We start from the raw sequence: 18,540 nt of genomic DNA on the forward strand, positions 1-18,540 counted from the left end.
TGATGCAAGAAAGGAAGCTTATTCAGCAACAGCAAAAAAAAAAAAAAAAAAACACTTCCCATTTTGCCTATCTATCCATTTCCTCCAAAGGTTTCTCCAGTTCTTCCTTGAATTTATTTAAGCTATCAACTTCCACAATGAGAGATGGATGTGTGTTCTAGCATTCCATCACTGCTGGCTAAAGGCAAATTTCTGCACATCTGAATTTGAATTTATGCCCAAACAGGTTCTTAATCTGAGCTAGAGGAGGAATCCCATCATCAGCATTGAGCTTGCTCAAAGTATTCAAGGCCTTACACACTTCAAATAGATCACCTCGTAGGTGCCTAGTCTCCAGATGCTGAAATTTGCAGGACCTAAGCCTTTCATGGTAAGAGCAAACGATCCTCCTCAACAATCTCATTGCCCTTCTCTGTACTTGTTCCAGCAGCTCTACATCCTTCCTAAAATGAGTCCTCCAGACCTGTATGCAGTACTCAAGGTGTGGCTTTGTCAATTATAAAAAGGGATTATCACCTACTTATCCCTGATACCAAAATTCCTGTATATCCTTGACAAAACATGATGACCTGTCTTGGCAGCCTGTCTGCATTGCTCAGTGAACTTTATATTTGACTGCACAATTACCTCCAGGTCTCCCTACTCCGAGTGTAGTACCACACTGCTGGTACAGTAGTACTTACCCATAGGCAGTACTTTGAATTTGTCAATGTTTAACTTCAATTGCCATTTCTCAGTCCATCTGTTGAACATCTCTATAACCTGTTGCAGTGGCATACCGTTATTCCTCTCATTAACCACTCTGCCAACCTTTATATCATCTGCACACTCGGACCTTAGGCCTGATATGCCTTCATCAATATCATTGATAAATACAGAAAACAATAATGTGCCCAATACCAAGCCCTCCACTAATAATAACATGTTAGTCCACAGAGAGGATGGTTTTGAAAGGACTCCAGTTATAAATTAAGATTATATAGTACAATAGCGTGTTTTTTTGGATATCTGCGTATGTAAGCATTATATGTAAAAGCTATTTATGGCAGTTTTCAGCTTTTAAAATAAACTGTTCTTGAGAGAGAGAAAAAAAAAAAAAACTTTAACAATTCACATATATGCAGTAATGCAATTGTAACAAGTTGATGACAACTTAACAGAAAGAGAAAAAAATAAAAAATGCCCTTCTCTGTATTCGTTCCAGCAGCTCTACATCCTGCCTAACATGAGTCCTCCAGCCCTTATGCAGTACTCAAGATGTGGCCTGAGCATTGCCTTATACAAAGGAATAGTCACCTCTTTATTCCTGCTAGCAAAATTCCCATATATCATTGACAAGAACCCATGAGCTGCTCTGACAGCCTGTCTGCACTGCTCAGAAAACATCACTGCACAATTACCCACAGGTCATATTCTTTCTCCACTACCCTGAGTGTACCACCCAGTTGATACATTAATCTGGGGTTACTGCTACCCATATGAAGTATTTTGCATTTGTCAATACTAAACTTCAGTTGCCACCTCTCAGCCCATCAGAACTTTTCTAGATACTGTTGCAGTGGCACACTCATTACTGTCATTATCAACCTTGCCAACCTTTGTATCATCTGCAAACTTGGACATTAAGCCTGACATATCTTCATCAATATCATAGATAAATACAGAAAACAATAATGGGCCGAACACAGAAACCTAGGGTACCCCACTAATAACATTAGTCCATGTTTTTATCAGATATAGTTTAATTTAACAACTCGTGTAACACCTTGACACCCAGTGGATAGATTTTCATAAAATTTTTTATTTTGGATCTTCAGAAAGATTTTTTAAGGTGTTATGAATTTCATTAAAATTTGGCAGTCTATGTTTTTTTCATAAAATTTTTGAGTTCTCCATAGATAAATTGAAGTATATTTAGGATATTCACATTTCTTAATAATGTAAACTCAACGATACCAAATTTTTAGAGTATAGATATTTTGTCAATAGGAAGTTTTTTCTTCGAGTTCTGTTTGGAATTCTGCTAAATATAGACATTTTTAGACTTAGTTTTACTTAAGTTATTTTTAAATTTTACGGTTTTCACACAGAACTGTGGAAAAGACCAGAAGATATAGTGTGCCACTCTTTTCCAATTCAGGTGCATGGCACCTTACAGATGATGCTCCTATTATTGATTGCTGTTCTAGTTCATCCATTTCCTACAGGGAAGTGGCATTATTAGTTTAATCTACTCCCTAGAAGTAACACCAAATAAAATTCTAAGGATAAAAAACCATACCATTTATGTTTAAAGAAAGGTACCAGTTACACTTACCTCTAAACTTTCTAAACAAAGTCTCAACCATGACAGGATTATTTTAGGTAATTCCCAGAATAAAAAATGCGTGAAAACTGTGGCAAGTGGCATATTTCACCACAATCATTATTGTAAATATTTTTATGAAGAGCTTTGGTAGACGATAAATAATAAACCCTTTTTCTAATGTTTTCCATATAAATACATTTATTCATATGCTTTTTTTTTTTTTGTTTTTTGTTTTGTTGTTTGGTTTTTAGGAGCATTAGCAACTAAGGCCATATTGCTCCGGGATATGCGGTGGTCATTCCCTGACCTTTCCGCATCCTCCATATTTGGTGGCGACAGGCTCGAACCCCGGTCTAATCAAGAAGCGTGTGCTATGCACTGCTGCTCCTTCCCACCTGGCTACGGAGGCGCCTTATTCATATGCACTAATATATATATATATATATATATATATATATATATAACTATAAATTAATGAAACTACTCCTCAAAGAACCCAACTTTTCTGGTTTTTTTTTTTTTTTTTTTTTTTTTTTAATTCTGTTACTGAATGTGAATATCTTGAATTCAGAAATACTGCTGGCTAAAGCAAAGAAAGCCAACAAGAGAACCATGAGAAACTTTTACCAGTGAAAAGCGTTTCCCAGTACTGCAGCTTCTCCCTGAATTCTCGGTAAACAGATGGTGCATGTTATCGGTAGTGGCAGTAGAAGTCGATAACAATGTATTCATTAGTTTTTTTCTTATTATTAAAATCAGATTACTGGAGGTCATGAGTGGGCTGAAATTATCTTATGGGTACACCCTCCAGACTGCCTCAGTTTTAGGCTGTTTATCCCCCCCCACCCGTTGTTTTAACCCGATACAAAAACAACTTCTACAGACAGTGCGTGTTATCAGTAGTTGTTTTCCTATTGGGTTAAAACAGCAGGAAATGGGGGGGGGGGGGGAATAAACACCCTAAGACTGAGGCAATGTGGAGAGTGTACCAGTAAGTAAATTTCAGCCACAAAGGCATTACACTCATGAACTCCAATAATCTGCTTTTAATAATGATAAAAAACTAATCAGTACATCGTTATCAACTTCTACTGCCATTACTGATAACACGCACCATCTGTTTACCGAGAATGCAGGGAGAAGCTGTGGTACCGGAAAACACATTAGACCGCTAAAATTTTCCTGAAGTTTCCCCGTGGTGGCTTTCTTTACCTTCGCCTCACTTCTTAACACATATATTGAATTAGTATTCTTACCTTAGTATTCTTTGGTATACTTAGCAGTATATAAAACAGAAATACTAAGTTAAAAAAATGTACAAAAATCATAATTTTAAAATTTTGCCTACTGAAAACAGTTCACTGATTTTATCAAAGTTATTCCTCTCATTAAAAACACCCTATTCTACACTACACTATATAGGCAGAAATATGTGCATATGAATAACTCTGAAAGGACATGATTAACGATTTTATCAATTTGTATTTTTATTTTATGATTGTAATACAGTCCATTTTTAATTTTTGAAAGATTAACATGTTTTTATCAACAGAAAAATTGAAAATTTTATTGTATTGGTACAACGTACAGATAGGCAACATTATTCGAAAACAACAAGTTTGAGATTAGCATTAATACAGAAACAAAACAAATAATAAGGAAAACTAATATTAGCATTTAACATTTACAATTATTTTTTAAATTAAATTTTAAAAAACACAGTGCATTAATTGCTTGGTTAGAAAGCCTGAGGCTTATGCTGAACCAGCCAAAAAAATTTCCGAGTTACCCTGAGAGAGAGAGAGAGAGAGAGAGAGAGAGAGAGAGAGAGAGAGAGAGAGGAAGGAAGGAAGGAAGGAAGGAAGGAAGGAATCACCAAGAAAGAGAAGAATGATGATATCCAGCTCAGGATTAGTTACAAATAAACCTGAAGCAGAAAAATTTCTTTTATTTTGGGTTGATGTAGGTCAAATTATTAAAAATGCATCTAATAAAATTTTCAGATTCGGTGTCAATGTATTTTTCACTTCATGTAAATTCATCTCACTTCTTAACGAAGAAAATTCCTTATTTGATTGGATTGGCTCTGATTTTGCCGTTGAAATGGATATATCTCTCGCTAATTGTTTTTAGATTAGCTTCTAATTCACCTGGTTCCGAATTTTCCATTTATTTGTTCTTATTATTTTCTCTTTCAGACTCTTATATTGAAGTACACTGAATTTCTTTGAAAATTCGTTTCATTATCGATTTTGCAGATCACAAAATTTAATTTTTATTTGCCATAGCAAAAAAAAAAAAAAAAAAAAAAATCAGTAACACAAAACTATTTGGGACTCAACTCCAGATTATTTATGGGTACTCCTTGTCACAGTGTTGCGGGCATATGGCCAAATTCAGGATGGATTCAACCAAAAGAAGCCACATCCTCCGAAGGTGTACCCAAAATCTGAAGTATAACCCTATTTGGATTGCTTAAATATCTAATAAGGAACACATTTGTAGAGGCATATGGTGCAAGAAAGCAAGCTCATAGCACCAGCCAAAAAAAAAAAAAAAAAAAGAAACACCATTCCGATCCACTCCAAATGTTTGTCTAGTTCTGCCTTGAACTTATTTAAATTGCTGACCTCCACTACAACAGATGGAAGTTTGTTCCAACTATCAACCACCTGCTGGCCTAAAGGCGAATTTCCACACACCTATTCTACAATTGCCTTTCCTCAATTTGAATTTATGCCCCCCTCAGGTGAGTAATCTGAGCATAAGGAAGAATACCATTAGCATTCAGAATACCAATCCATTCAAGGCCTTATACACCTCAATTGGATAACCTCGCAGGTGCCTAGTCGCCAGAAGCTGCAATTTGCAGAAATTAAGCCTTCTTGGTAACACCATTAATCCACGAAGAGCGGTGTCCATTGATAACTACTCTCTGTCTACTCCAACTCAACCATCCTTTTATCCACTATAGCAACTTTCCCGTAATGCCATACTGCTCCAATTTGTAAGTAGTCTTCCATGTGCCACAGTATCAAAAACTTTCCTAAAATCCAAGTATATAATATCAAAATTATTCCTTGCATCCAGTTCCTTTGTGACCACATCATAGTATTAATCAAATTTGTTAGGAAAGGGAAAAAAAGGTAAACTGCAGCAACCCACTGCAGGATGGAAGCCTGCTGAACAATTCATTCTGAGGCAAATGGACCATTATCTGCCACGGTGGTCCAGTGCGGGTTGGCAGATTGACCGTATTTAGCAGTCAGGGGCTTGAACCCCAGTCTACTCAATGAGCACGTGCTACTGCACTCCCGCTCCTGACCACTCAGCTACGGAGGCCGTCACTTCCCCTTAACAAACCCATGCTGTGTCTTAACTATAACTGCAGTCTTGTCCAGATGATCCTACACTGCTTCCTTAACCAGTGACTCCATTGTTTTCACTGGAACAGAAGTTAGACTAACAGGTCTGTAATTATTTGTGTCACCTATTGATCCACTTTTGTGAATTGGGGACACATTTGCACATCTCCAATCAATGGGGACCCTTGAGTCCAAGGAAGCTTTCATAATTATGGCTAAGGGTTTGCTTACTTCATTTGGTGCCTCCCTTAATATAACTGGATAGATCTCATCCACCCCAGGTGCCTTCCTCATGTTTAATTTCAATTTCTCCTCCACTTTGCTCTCAGTTATTACAACATCACTTAGCTCTCTGTTAGAGTTTTATAAACTTCTGGCGTTCCCCTCCTTGACTTTATCTCTATGTTTAAAATGCTGCTGTTTAATTTCCTCTAAAAGCTTATTACTTAAAATAGAATTTTGTTTTTCCAAATTACAAAAGAGGAATCTAAAAAATTCCTTCACTTGTTAGTAGATTTGTGTTATGATTACTTAATGCTTCAACTGCGAGTCACATTGGATTTCAGAAGTTTAATGTCTTCGGAGATTTTTGGATATCTGTGATTCCATATATAACAGAGCTTAGAATAACAGAGAATAGAGATTCATGTAGAGCAATTTTTGTCGGGGGCATAAAATCTTTAAAAATCTCTCACTTTTTAATGAAATGGTTATTTGCAACTACTGTATATTTAAATAAAAATTATGCATTTTAAAAGAAACTACGTAGCGGTCTATGTATTATGAGACAAAAAAAGAAATAAATAAAATCTCAATTTCTTGGGAAATTGTTGTTGCTTTCCCCGGGAATTCTTGGCAAGAAACCCTAGTTGTGACATTTTTTTCACCTTCATCAGATTAATTTTGTGTTTTGAAAAGTAACATGTACAAACCACAACATGTTTTAAATATTTAATTTACTTATTAAAAAAATAAAAACTTGATTACAATAAGTATAAATATATTTAGAAAAGGCAAATATATTGGTATATTGCAAACAGAATTCAAGAAATCCAAAAACCTTAACAATGTTATTCACTTCTTAGATGCTTGTTTGTTGTTTGGTTTTTAGGAGCATTAGCAACTAAGGCCATATTGCTCCGCGAATATGCGGTGGTCATTCCCTGACCTTTCTGCATCCTCCGTATTTGGTGGTGACAGGCTCGAACCCCGGTCTAATCAAGAAGCATGTGCTACGCACTGCTGCTCCTTCCCACCTGGCTACAGAGGCGCCCACTCTTAGATGCAGTGTGACTCCCACCCCCTATATTTTGTGAGGTTATAGTATCGATTATTCTTAGTAGAAAAGTTCATATAAACATGCATCCAATTCTCAATGGATATGGAGATACAGCTGTTTGAAATTGGAGCGCACAGCTCCCTGAATTAGATGTGAGCAAGAAGCAGTTATAACCTGATTGCTGTTTGGTGTTAGAAGTGTTCTTAAGAATGCTGCATATTTTCACACATGCTGAATATGCCAATATTGTGTTTGTCTGCAGTTTCCTAACCACAGAATACCGGATTCAAGAGTATTTACTAGTGTTTACACCAAAATGCGTGAGACTGGTACAGTTGCAAGTGCTGATATTTCTTCTGAATGTGCAAATGAACAAAATGTGGATGAAATCCATACTATACCTCCTGAATCACCCTGTATATACACTGGTGTTCAAAGAAAGTGCATCACCTAGGAATTTCACATTTCTAACCCTTTTTCGCGATGGTATGTTACATTAATGACTAGTATCACAAATAGAAATATAAACAAAAGATATTTATTAATAGTTAAGGCAAACAAAGCTAAGTAATATTTCACAGGTGCTCTCAAAATATTCCAAAATGAGCATTTGCAACCTTTACAAAACAGTTTTGGTAAACACGACAATTATGGCTGAAATGTTATCAATTTGCTTCAGTTTATCATTTTAAATAGAAAACAAAATGAAAAGTTCACCAGGTGCAAACTAATATTTAGTTGAATTGCCTCTGGCTTTGATGACAGCGGCACGTCGTGAAGACATTGACAAGATCAATTTCTGAAGAAAATCAACTGATAGTTTGTGGTTCCAAAACAAATTATGGCTTCTTGAAGTTCATAAAAGGTCTTTGGTTTCTTTCTGGCAACGACAGATTCCACATGATGCCAACAGTTCTCTACAGGATTCAGGGCTGGGCTGTTTCCTGGTAAGCTAACAGTTGTAATGGACCGTTCTTCCAACCATTTTTTTACCTGTAACAAATGTAATGTAACAAACACATTACTGTCGAACCTCTAATGAAGATAAAGTAACCACAGAAATCCCTAATTACACTTTGAAGATAAATTAACTACAGAAATGAGGAAAAAATGATGATAAAGTAACTACAGAAGTCCCTACTTATGCCCAATGACAAGGAGCAGAGTCGTCCTGAAAGATGCAGTTACTTAGCAAGTTGAAACGGACTCTAATGGTTGGCAGCAATTTGCCCTCTAATACAGCCAGGTATCCATTGGCATTTACGGAACCTTTTATAAACTGCATGTGACCTACTCCACAATACGAAATGCACCCCCATATCATTTGGCTGGTAGGGAATTTCACTGTAGACACCATTCAGTCTGGATGGTATTCTTCACCACATCTACAGCAAATTGTTTGTCTCCCATCAGAGCCATGCAGATTGAATTCTTCTCATCCAAGAAAATGACTGACTTCCACTGCTCGAGGGTCCATTTGACATGCTCCTTACACCAAATTAATTGGGCCTTTTTCATTTTTTGTGTGAGGAGGGGCTTCTTAGGACGACGGGCTACAAGTCCATTTTTGAAGTTTGATTTGATTTGATTTGATTTTTAATGGCGCATTGGCAGCTAAGGCCATAATGCGCCAAGTCAAACCCCATTTTTGAATAGGTGTCTTTGTTACTGCACTTGCTACCACTCCTGTATGTTCTTCTCATTCTCTTTTCAGCTTAGACAAAGAAGCTTTATGGTTTTTAAGGCCCAAGCGCTTCAAAACGCAGTCCTGTTTTGCCGCAGAGACTTGTTTGCATCCGTTTCCTTTTTTCCTATCAGCAGAACCAGTATTCTTGAGTTTGGAAAGAAATCTACTCACTGTCGACTGATTACAAGATGCTCTATAAGCAATATGACAGAAAGAAAATCCTTCCTCACATAAAGCAACAATAGCACTCTTTCTCCAGGGCAGCAACTGCACATAACTGGCCATCCTGAAACAAGCAAGAAATGACCACAACTCTTACAGAGCATGCTTATACAGCTGAAAGTGAAAGCTGATGCAATATTATGTCATCACCTACACATGTCATTCTTATTTGATTCCATCTGTAAGAAATATTGCCATATAATTACATTATTCAGACGACAATTACAATTTTAAGGGGTAACAACAAACATGGCAAGCACAAATGAGATACACAGTAATAATTTTGTGGATTAAAAACAGGCAGTTTAAAAAACAGGAATGAAGAGATGATTCTGAAAAGTTGTTTTTGATATGACTGAAGAAGAAGGGGAAGCGCATTTCTCAATAATAACATAAAAACCCATAGAATTCCAGCTATTGGTATTATCGCAAATGAAATCAGATTGACTTTACTATTCGTTTATAATAGATCGCACTAACAGAAAAGCCCAATAAACAGGGAACTGCAAATTGTTTTCATTGTTGGTAGTGACCTCTAGAAATGTACTCCTCTGCTCACGCTATCCCGCCTCACGAAATTTCTGTTCAAACAGAAAAATGTGACCTCGTGAAAATATAAGTCGGCATACATTATCACCTGTTAGCTACTGAATAGAGCAAATGACAATAGTGTGTCTCTGATCAATACAACTACAGCAAATGGAAAATATAGCTCTCACGCATTTGACATTGTTTAAGCTTCGTAAACTTCTTTGTATTGCTGCGCAGGACGCTACATTCAGCTTGGTGCAAGGTTTTGTGTTCACTTGCTATGAATGCAAAACCTGGTATTACTTGCAGATGAAATTGCCCATGAGTTAACGTGAAAATCGCGATCTATTTGCATTGTACCCTAATATCAGTCGGATTGGAGCAAATATGCATTCAAATGCACGGTATAGCAAAACTGACTGTATTTGAAACAAACAAACAAAGTTTCAGGACAATGCAATAGCAGTCTGGCAATTATTTAAAGCAACTTTTGATGGATTTCTTGGAAGAAAAGAAAATTTGTTTTCTTCATTCCGATCTCAGTTTTTTCTCTCAAGATTTGCGAGAAGTGATGGACAGGGGGAAATTCTTTCATAAGGATATATCCACAATGGAAAAGCTTATGTATCCAATATCCAATGAGCGATCTTCGTCTAATGCTTCCAAACATATTAATGTATCATATTTAAAATTACTGAATGAAAATTCAGTAAATTTAAATATTGTACATTTATTTTTAAATTTTAATAAATTAACGAAACCGTTCATTAATTTACTAAAATCTCAGCATATCTTTGGAGGGAGATAAGACAGAGAAGTAATTTTGCTATTTTTGGAATCGGCAGATTAATCTCCTTTAGAATCTGCAACTTCTGCTGTAATGATAAAGTTTTTTTTTTGTTGGTCAGATTAATTATAACTTTAGTATTCAAAATTTAAAAAATTCACAAAAGTAATTATAATGCAATTGGGGTTTAACATCGACAAATGCAAATACAGGTAATCCTCGTATAACACAGTAGTTAGATTCCTATAAAAATCTCGTGTGGTGCAAAACCGTGTTATATGGAACTAAGAACCAGTACAAAAAGGGGAGTTACGTTCCAAGGGTTAACAAAAATACACCATACTAGATTTTGTGTATCTTCTGCTCTCTTTAAAGAATAATTAATCTGGGTTTGTTTTCTTTTGCTTAATAGATCTTTGTAAATTCATCGTATGAAACTAAGCAATTTTGAAGCTCCCTTCTTTGAACTTTGGGCTCTTTTCAGTCGAAGAATCTGAATTCAAAAAATAAGATTCTAATTGCTCAGCTAACTTTATGCCTTTCCGTATACTTTTTACTGTAAAATTTGGAAGTTCAGAATTTTCATCTGTGCTATCATCTTCTGAATTGATTTCATTTGCTTCTAATGCCATTTCCACCAAATCCGCTTTGCCAGCCTCTTTTTCTACCAGTAATTCTTGAATGTCTTCAGTAATCATATATTTTTTTTAGGAACGTCACCGACTAACGTGCATGTTCTGAGGTCGATTTTCTATTTTTCTGGACAAAAAAAAGTTTCCAGGAGAAAAAAACCATGCTACCATCGCCTGAAACTGACTAACTCAGCCATGTTGTGAAAGAGGTCCATAAAAATTCCTCCCATCATCAACGGGATCCAAACTAAGGGCTTTCCATCCGGTGAGGGGATGACAGCGATTGTACCAACTGTGCTTGTGCTACCCACAATTCTACCAACAGCGATTGTACCAAATGCGCTACCCATGAGGACTTCAGCATGCATTTACTGTTGACAGTTTTACTTCTTTGAGCGATAAAGCTACAATTCTGATACAGTCCATAACTGAAATGTTTCCAAACCTCCATCAATTCAATTTGTTTTTTTCCAAAATCCATTGTAACTATTTTCAGATGTAATGAGGTTCAAAGGCCTTGATCTAATTAAAGAAGTTGTACGAAGTGGTAGGAACATTGCTGCAACGTTTGGATGACTTAAATCTTTTGGATGGCCTAGCACAAGTAATAAAACATTGAAATCTAGATTTTTCCACAAGTTCAATAGCACAGAACCTAACACGGGGATTTCTCAATAATTTTTCCCCCTCCATAATGATTAGCGAGCCAAAAGTGGGGATTCACAAAAAAGAATGAAATGTTGAAAAATTACATCCAACCTAATATCAGTGTCCCCCGCACAAAAGGCCAAAAATACCGTGTTAGGCGAGGTTGCCACAATTCTCTAACCGTGTTGGCAAGGATTGCCACACTTTATCAATCATGTTAGAGCAAAACCGTGTTGTAGAAGTACCATGTTATACAAGAGTTGCCAGTCCTGTAATGGGTAGCAGTAATCCCAGATTAACGTACCAACTGTGTGGGTAGTGTAAAATTAAAATGATCCGGAGGGGGGGGGGATAATTGTGCAGTCAGATATGAAGTTCTCTGAGCAGTGCAAACAGGCTGCCAAGACAAGACAGCATGGGGTTTTGTCATTGATACACAGGAATTTTGCTAGCAGGGAGATGATTATTCCATTGTACAAGGCAATAGTCGGGCCATGTCTAGAGGCCTCATTTTAGGAAGGATGTAGAGCTGTTGAAATGGGTACAGAGAAGGGCAACAAGACTAGTGAGCAGAACAATGAGGTGCTCTTACCAAGAAAGGCTTCGGTTCTGCAAACTGCAGTGTTGTGAGGATAGGTACCTGTGAAGTGAATTGAGGTGTTTAAAACTTTGACAGCATTGAGCTTGCTCACTGCTGATCGCATTCTTCCTCTTGTTCAGAATAGGCACATGAAGGTGTGTAAGGACCCATCCTTACAATAATAATTAATAAAGTCTTGTTAAATATTGGGAGAGTTAATTGTAGAGTAAATAGTTAGTTTTCAGCTCAAATATCTTGGGTTAGGAAACACTGGAATTTGAAGGTTATTCCAGACACTCCCAGTTAGTTATATCTCGGTTGTAAAGGATTCCTTAGTGAGTAGTAAAAGTAATAGACCGAAACAAATCCCACTTAAGACAGGAGCATATACTCTATAGAAAGGACACTGAGTGCGGAAGTGGCCCTCTTAAAAATTTCACGGTGCGACTCTAGCAGGTGTGGGCGACGTAGTAATGGATGTGAGTGTGAGGTCACAAAGAAGGCCTGAAACTTTCTTAGTTGACCAGAACTTACGTTTTACCTCCTAGAATGATCCCGAAATAAAGGATGAAAAAACACGCCTACGGAAATGAAAGGAGACGAATAAGAATCACGAAGGAAAGGATGTGGAAGTCAACGATTGGCAACAGGAAGAAAGCGGAGGGATTTTTGAGAGAACGTAGAGAAGAGTCTGAAAAAAAATTGATACTGGGCAGATTCGAGGAGTTGTTTTGGGGTGATTCGGAAAGAGTCGTGGTCTAGTTTGGGTGGTGGCTGCAGTCCTGGGGTAGATGGAAGTTGTAGCGGGAGAATTGTGATAAGAACTCTGGGTAAGACTAGAGTAGGAAGGAATGTTCACTTGTAGATATTGAAGCAGTATGGAGGGAGAAAGGAGAAACACACTCAGAGAATTCTAGAGGTAAAGTTTAATCAAATGAGCTGTCGAGCGACTGGCCTACTCAGAAAGCACCTCAGTCCATGAAAAAAATGCAGACTAAGAAAGAATATAGGATCCTGAATTAAATCCAGCTGCGTAGTACCCGGTAAGGAAACATCAGAAAGATTACCGTGATCCCCGGATGGACGACCTTCCGTATTCCAGTCCACGCCTAAGGCAGATAGGAAAGTAAACCGAGCAAGGAGAAAAGCCCAGTAAATCACCTAAGTGTTAGGAAGTTTTCTGAGAATAAATGAACCTAAATTAGTAAGGAAAGGACTATAGGATAATGCTATATAGTTAAGGAGGGATGTCAAAGTGATAAATATATATATAAGAGTACTAATGTAATACATAAAGAAAGATAATCAGCCTAGAGGGTGGCATAAGAGTAATGTAATCAAGGTGTAAGTAGCCTATAATTGGAAGTGAAGTTCTGTATTAATGTTTGATAGAAAGAAATGACCTATTAAGTAATTAAGAATTGTTAACGATTGGGTAAAGGTTTCCTAACTAGTGTAGAGTTAAAAGTTGAATTTTGAATAATTGTGAATGTTGAATTATGGTGAATATATCTGATTGGAGTAGGAATTGATTAAACAGGTAGGCTATTAAGGAGTTGTGGATTAATTGATTGGAAGGGTACTATTTAATTTGGTTGATTAATGTTGACTGTTAACCTGGCTATAAGGAAATGTTTGATTGAATAAATGTACTTTCCTTACAATTTTGGAAAACGAACTCTTAATGAATTTGTTAGCCAGCTCATTGGCTGATAGTTGGTCGTTCATTTATACGGACTGTTTAGGAGTAGAGAGAGCGAGGGATTGTGTGAGGTGAATACCATGACCTATCGAAGCCTATGTAGAACATGAAGAGACACAATGTTATAATATATAAGAATATGTATTAGAAATGGATAATTGTTGGTGAAATGATTGATTTGATATCACGATATATACACATTTAAAAGTTAGTATGATAACAAGTCTCCAACTAAATATTGTATTCAGTTAAATGTTATTGCAAGTTTTCTTATATATGATATGTCAATAAACAATGTTATATTCTACATTCATGTGTTTTTTTTTTTTTTTTTTTGGTAGTTGTTGGCGCATAGACTTCTGTGGCCATAATGTACCTCCCAAGGTTTTTGCAGTACTTTGATCCAAGCCCGAGGCGGGAATCGAACCCGCGACCTTTGGGTTGCCAGACAGGCACTTTGCCTACCCGGCTAGCCCGGTCGGCACATTCATGTGTGTGTCTGTCATTCCGAAACTCAGCCAGTCCAGTGGAAGAATACCTATTATATTTGGGGTCCCCGTGAGTCTGGGATTTTCTGAAATCAATCAAGTCAGGCGTAAAAGTGGGAGGGGTTTATAAGGGGATATATAAATATTTATCTATAATAAATAAATAAATAAATAAATACAAAAAAGAAGATACATAGAAAAACACTTTTTATCAGCCCCCACAGGTGCACAAATTCAAGCCAAGGAAGGACAGTTACAGAATAGATATGCGGAAGTTTCCTTTTGGTCAGCGGGTGGTTGATTTCGATTTTATCGGCGCAAAAATGACTACGGTTATACTGCCCAAGAAAAGATTAAAATATCAACAAAGATAAATTCTGGTAACCTTTAACATCGTCAAACTGATATATATATTTGTCGATTTTATTTAATTAAATGTTATTAATCTGTAGGGAATTAGGTGCATATGGATCAGGCTACCAAGTTAGCAAATGTAAACTAGCTTTAGCCTGGGAGGCCTATAAACATAATATAAATGAAATGGTATTAAAAATAATATGATGCTAAATAACGAAAATAACAATAAAAATGCTAATAAACAATGTAAATTGCAAACAACATTCCCTCACTTGGTCATCAATCTGCTATTTCATCAGGGGCTTTGAACAGAACGATAGCCAGACTAAAGGAATGTCTCATACCTACCCATTTCTGTGGTCCCCATACCAGTTTTGCCAGTTATAAATTTTTAAGTGATAGTATTAAACTTAAATAGATAGAAAAACAATGAGATTGGATAATATGTTTAGTTTAATTTACATAAATTTAATTTTTTTTAAATTTAAATTTTGAAAATTTTGCCAACGTAGTGTTTGAAACAGCAAACTGGAATAGGTGACACAAAGCCCAACGGGTATGTATCAGAATAAATGAAAAGGTTCTTACGGGTATGTATCAGAATAAATGAAAAAGGTGGTCAATTCCCACCTTCTGGTTGTTTTATATGTTGATAAGATTATACTGTGCAGTCGCACCTTTTGTATATTATGGTGTGATGGTGAAATTGCTGTAGGCAATATATCCTGTGTCAATGTGAGTGTTTTGAAAGCCATGAGTGGGTTTATATTTGTGCTTGTGGGGGGGGGGGTTTGCTTCTGATGTCGAAAGAAACCTATATAAATGAAATGATGTGTTTATATCATTACAAAATGTATTGGAAATTAAAAGAAGTATGTTAATAAAAATGGGTTGTTATACCCTGGATAGGGCTGGTATAGCTTTTCTAAGGCATAATGACCTGTGTTTGTCCGGGGGGATAGTTATGTACATATTTACAGCCGCCTCCAATGTGACTTTTCACCAATGTCTCACTAGATTGTATACTGTATTAAACTGAAGGGATATAAACGTTATGTGTATAGTATATCTTAGGCACAATTATTCTGTTGTTGTGAGTTTGTTTCCGGTGATAATTTTCCATAATTTAGATTGTCTGATTTAGGAAGGGGAGAAAACATTTGGTAGGCCGGGTTACACGACAAGCCTCTTCTGAGCGCAATAAACCCGGGTATCAAAATTGGGAAGTTTTTATCTTATTAGAATATGGACACAGATATTTTTAGACAACCTAGTAGTGGTAAGCTATGGGCCATTTATAGTTCTAAACTGTTTCAGTGTATTCTCAATAACTGTATAGGGGTTGGCATTAGGGTGGTGTTTGTTGAGGTTCATAAGAATGGCCGCTTTAATATGGTGTCTGCTGTATTTGGTGGGTATATTATTCTTGATGAGAGTGTCTATGAGTTTTTTAATTGCTTCCGTAGTGTTATTTAGATTATTGCAGATGTGTATTAACCTGTTTGTTTGATTTCTAATAGTGTTGCCATGGATATGCTTAGCTAGATTGCTCTCCCAGTTGATAAACTTATAGCTGGGAAGCTGAAATGGTTTCTCTTATCATAGTGTTGAGTGTAGACATTGTCTTGGATGATGGTGATTTCGCTGTAGAGATAGTAAGCTAATTCAGGTTAGTGCGTTCTATGGTTAAATCTGTGGGATAAATTTACTGGGCTAAAATGCCGAAATTGATGACCAGGACATCATCAATATATCTGTAAAAAATTTCTTCTTTGATGTTGTTTTCGAAGTAATGCAGGTAAAAGTTGGCTAAGGAGCAGGAACTGCTAGCCCCCATGGCTACCCCCCTAGTCTGAAGGAAATACTGTCCCCCATAAGCACGTAATTGTTTTTAACATTAAGATTAATAAGGTCGTGCCAATATTGTTTATTGCATTTCATAAAACTGGTATAGGGACAACAGAAACGGGTAGGTATGAAGCATTCCTTTAGTCTGCCTATCGTAGTAGCAGATTGATGGCCAAGTGAGAGAATGTTGTTTGCAATTTACATTGTTTATTAGCATTTTTATTGTTATTTTCATTATTTAGCATCATATTATTTTTAATACCATTTAATTTATATTACGTTTATAGGCCTCCCAGGCTAAAGCTAGTTTACATTTGCTAACTTGGTAGCCTGATCATTATACATCTAATTCCTTACAGATTAATAACATTTAATTAAATAAAATCGACCAATATAATTTCATCCACGTATAATGTCTAATTGCCCTATGTACAATAGCATTAACATTGCACAACTGACAAATTCCTAATACTGTAAACTTGACCAGATATCATTATCATAATCTTCAATAAGAACACAATATATATAGAAGGCAGTATAAGTTTAAAAGTAAATTATCCAATCTAGATATGCGTGTATACAGTAAACCCTCGCTATTCGCGGGGGTTACGTTCCTGAGAAATGTCGCGAATACCGAAAACGCGAATACTGAGTTATGGCTCCCATAGTAATAAAGGGGTTCCGTTCCTAAGTATGAAATATATAAGAAAAACTAGTCTAAAATTTTGTCTATGTATGTATTATATGTACCTTCATAATATGACTGTACATGACAGTACATAGTGAAATGCAAGCATATGGCATCGAAATGAAAATAAGAAACAATTTAATATTAAATGTAATATTTATTAGAAATTTCAAACAAATCTTTCAAATCAGCGCCTTTGCTAGCAAAAAAAAAAAACATCCCGCCAGTGCTATCACCAGTTTCGCTAAAGTGTTGATAAAGAAGTTTTGCCTTTTCACGAATGATGAGTGAACTTAACGGAATTTTATTTTGAATTCGGTCTTCTATCCACAGATTTAAAGGTTTTACATTTTTTTTTTATTTAACATCACGAGTTACAGAGCAAATTTTTGAAGCAATTAGCGCGGTTTCACGGACACTACGGCAGATTTTTTCTTCCGATTTCTTGTTTGATCGTACCGTTGACTCATTGATTTTATAATGTTTTGCCACTGAGGAGACACTTTCACCTTTAGAAATTTCGTCTAATAACTCAATTTTATTCGCTAGTGTCATCACCTTCTTTGATATTTTCACATTTCTCTTTTTATTCGTAGCCATATTTTTGTAGGGGTTAGAAAGAACTTGACCACAATAAAGTCACTTTCTTCCGTTAACGCACTCGAAAAAGTCTGTTTTACACTGCAAAACGGTAGAGTTATCATTTTTGTAAGCATATCAATTTATAAATTGATAAATTTATTCAATTTATAAACATATAAATTAAAATCAAACGACGAAACCTTCCATGACTAACACCTACTGAACAAGGATTAGCGAGAAACATCCACGCTCGCGATTTTTTCACCCCTCTCCCCCCACCGACTGAGCGCTGTTTTGACCGGGAAAGATAATTTTAGCCACGCCCATGTTTTTTATGGCGGAAAATATTCACGGCGTTTTAAAATTCACATTTTTTTAGGTTTCATTTTATAATAAATCGGCGATCGCGAATACGCGAAACCGCGAATACAGATACCGCGAATAGCGGGGGTTTACTGTATATTAATAGCTTGTAAAAACTTAAAACCTGCTGACATGTGGTCATTGTGTGATAAAATCTGACTGCGTGTATAAGGCCCAGTCGATTGCTGGAGCAAACCTACATCTGATGTTGTAGAAGTGAATAGCTTGGGGTGAAAAAAAAAAAGAAAACTAAACAAAATGTTGGAGGGAATGGATAGGTGAAATGAGAAGGGTTTCTTATTTATTTATTTATTTTTTTTTTTTTTGCTAATGCTGTATAAGCTGCTTTCTTGATTCATTTGCCACTACTATACTAAGTACAGATAAATCATACTAATTTGATAATGATGGTAATTATCATTCACTCAGAATGAAAATACAGACTTTACCTATCTGCGAACTGCAAGAGGATC

At 36.3% G+C, this 18,540-nt stretch overlaps 1 protein-coding gene across 1 annotated transcript in view; it reads right to left on the reverse strand.

Moving 5' to 3' along the window:
* Positions 1 to 18,540, reverse strand: part of LOC150087017 (lysine-specific demethylase 4A-like) — a 694,533-nt gene that overhangs the window by 349,919 nt on the left and 326,074 nt on the right. The window lies entirely within an intron of this gene.

Source organism: Mastigoproctus giganteus, chromosome 4 (assembly GCF_048544385.1).
Source record: "Mastigoproctus giganteus isolate SK-2022 chromosome 4, ASM4854438v1, whole genome shotgun sequence".
In the NCBI taxonomy this organism is placed as follows: Eukaryota; Metazoa; Arthropoda; class Arachnida; order Uropygi; family Thelyphonidae; genus Mastigoproctus; species Mastigoproctus giganteus.